Source organism: Petaurus breviceps, unplaced genomic scaffold, assembly GCF_028583685.1.
Source record: "Petaurus breviceps papuanus isolate PSGF00001 unplaced genomic scaffold, PetGlider_PUasm1.0 188, whole genome shotgun sequence".
NCBI classification, from domain to species: Eukaryota; Metazoa; Chordata; class Mammalia; order Diprotodontia; family Petauridae; genus Petaurus; species Petaurus breviceps.
Window position 1 is genome coordinate 40,107,400 of NW_027185804.1, and position 3,268 is coordinate 40,110,667.

General features: G+C 33.0%; 1 pseudogene; it reads left to right on the plus strand.

Annotated features, from left to right (window-relative positions):
* Positions 1–3,077: 3,077 nt before the first annotated feature.
* LOC138163326 (olfactory receptor 4P4-like) overlaps positions 3,078–3,268 on the plus strand; it is a 734-nt pseudogene continuing 543 nt past the window's right edge.

Below are 3,268 nucleotides of genomic sequence, written 5' to 3' on the forward strand. Positions count from 1 at the left end.
GAGAGAGAGAGAGAGAGAGAGAGAGAGAGAGAGTCTCACAATTGTCAAAAGAAGCAGGTAGTTTAGCTGAAGGAAGTCTGAGACTGATCTCTGGAGATAAGGGTTTCAGATCCTGGCTTTCCCTCAATGTATTATGTGACTATGGTGTTTATGCTCTATGAGCCTCAGTTTCTTCATAAGGATAATATTTGTGCTATCTGCCTGACAGGGTTGTGATGAAATCACTTTCAAAAATGTCAAGTTCTGTATAATTGTGAATTATTAATATAACTACACATTGATAATTAGATTTTAAAGGGCTTGTTGATATGGAAAATGACTTTATGGATACCATCAATAAAGCATTGAATCTGATACACTCACAAAAAATGTAAAGTTTCCTCTAGGATTTCTAGATAGAAGAGGAAACTAAAAGTTGCCAATCACAATTATTTTAAGTATCTGAAATGCCATTCCATGGGAGATATTAAACTTATTTGTTTGCACTCAAATCACAGAAGTAAGAGTAGCAAGGGGGCAATTCCAAAGCAATGAAGCTAGGCTTTGTGTCAGGAGGAAAATAATTATATCCAAATAAATATAACTATATCAAAATCATATGTATTGTTTTAGGGGAAAATGAGTTCTCCTGTAAGAAAAGTCATTAAGTAAAATCTAGAAGACAGCTTATCAAGTGAATTGTTGAGACTTTTTTCACATATAAATTGGATTAGATGATCAGTGACAGTTCCATCTGACTTTGAAGTTTTGTGATTTGCAATCCAAAGTTCATTAGATATTAAACATATATATATATATATATATATTTATATATATAATGGTTTGAAGAATGATGAAATGTCCAGGAGATAATTTAGGAGTACTTCCTTACCTGCTGGTATATATATTTGTTGAGAGACAGAGAGAGAAACAGAGACAGAGACAGAGAGACAGAGACAGACAGACAGACAGAGAGATACAGAGACAGAGAGACAGAGACAGACAGATACAGAAACAGAGACAGAGACACAGAGAGAGACATAGAGAGAGACAACAACAGAGAGAGAGACAGAGAGAGAGAGAAAGTGAGAGAGACAGAGAGAGGGAGTGAGAGAGAGAGAATAGACCTGTTATTTCATTAATACAACAAACTCCATCAATGTGTGACAATTTGTCTACCATCTATAGTTTTAAAGGGGTGCCCAGAGAACTGAACACTAAGAGGATTAGTGGCTGGCACAGTGTGACAAAGCCGGAATGTAGATGTAAGATTGATTTGCTATCCAGATGAAAAGATGAACATTTAATTAAATAGTTACATAAATGAAAGGGTAAATATTTTTTTAAAAACACAAACATATACAAAATTTGCTTAAAACAGACTAAAGTTGAACATAATGTTTTCAGTCATTTCAGTCATGTTCAACTCTCCATCATTACATTTGGAGTTTTCTTGGTAAAGATACTGGAATAATTTGACATTGCCTCCTCCATGTCATTTTACAATGAGGAAATTTAGACAAACAGTTTTAAATGACTTGCCAAGTGTCACACAACTAGTAAGTATCTGAGGCCAGAGTCCAACTTAGGAAGATGAGTCTTCTTGACTTCATAACTGGCACTAGGTGGTCCACCTAGCTGCCCAAGTAGAGTAAAGAATTTTATGTCTTGTATAAATTTATGTCTTGTATAAATGACAGCAAAGTCTTTAGACACAGCCCTTAACTAATAAAATTTTTGTCTTGTCTTTTCCACTGTTTTATATTCTGTTAATTGCACCCCAATTCCACTCTGAATAGAACATGCCAGATGTCTTACTCATACACAGTAGCCTAGTTTGCCATTTTAACTATCTCCTACAGATTTGAGCAAAATGATGAAGCTGAAGATACATAAACACCAAAGAAACATCAAAAAATCAATTATAACACTTAACCAATTGGTGTAACTCTTTTATTGCTTTTAACTTTCAGAATAATTAATCTATGGAATTTGCTCTGCTTCTGAAGGTTGTAAACTCCTTATCATTGGGCAAATTTAGGAGGAAGCTAGAAGAGCATTTATCAGAGACACTATAGGAGTGATTCTTACTCATAAAGAACATCAACTTAATAAAGTCTCTGCCAAAACTGCAATATTGTGGACTGAAAAAAATGAATCAACATCCATGATTCACCTATTATATTTTTGAGACTCAGAATGGCCACATAAAGTAAGTACAGTGGTATTGTTTACTTTGTAGATGTGGAAAAAGGTGTTGTCACTTTCGATGACATTCTCAATTACCTTATCCAAAAAAAAATGTGTTAAAGGTAGGAAATTACATAAATACATATACATGCATAAGTATATATGTGTATATGTATCTATAGTACCCCTTGCTTGCCTGAACTAAGGGTTATGTAAACTAAGATATTAGTGAATTTTTATTTGATTTTATTTTGGCTTTTTTCAATTCAATTTTATTGTATTTTTGTATCTTCATTCTCTTCCTCTCATCTCTTCTCCTCAATCTCCACTGATAAAGTAAAAACATGAAATAAATTATGAACATATATAGTGAAGTTAAGCAAATTCCTGCTTTAGCAATATCTAAAAAAACCCAAAAAAACTCAATCTTTATTATTAAACCATTACTTCTTTAACAGGAGGTTGCTATCATATAGAAATATTTATTGGTGATTAAATTTATAAGACATTTTAATTTTATTAATACCCCAAAGAATTGGATTGATCTGACTCAGAAGGTCATGTTTCCTGCTACATGAGGTATATAAGAGGCAACTAAAAGATCACTTGAGAACATAGCAGGATATTGCTCAGTTGTGATTTGGATTTGATAATACCAACCATTCCTTCTGATTCTGATATTCTCTTACCCTATAAGTTGTATGATCAGAAATCATTGCTATTTCATAAAGTACCCAAATACCCTGTACATAGGATGTTTAAGTAATGCATCAAATTATGCATTCTCTATCCATCAATGTGTATTCATGAAACTTTTCCCAAAAACGTAATTGATGCAATACTGATATAGTATTTCTGATGTCGCTTTATTTCAGGTAACTACTGGTCACCTTCTAATGTTAAAAGAGATGAACAATAAGAATAATGTCACTGAATTTATTCTCTTGGGTCTTTTGCAGAATAACCAGGTTCAGATTCTTTGTTTTGTCATTTTCTTATTTTGTTACTTGACTATTCTGATGGGAAATTTCATTGTCATAATCTCTATCACATTCAGCCAGCTCTTTGAACAACCCATGTACTTCTTCCTGACTTACTT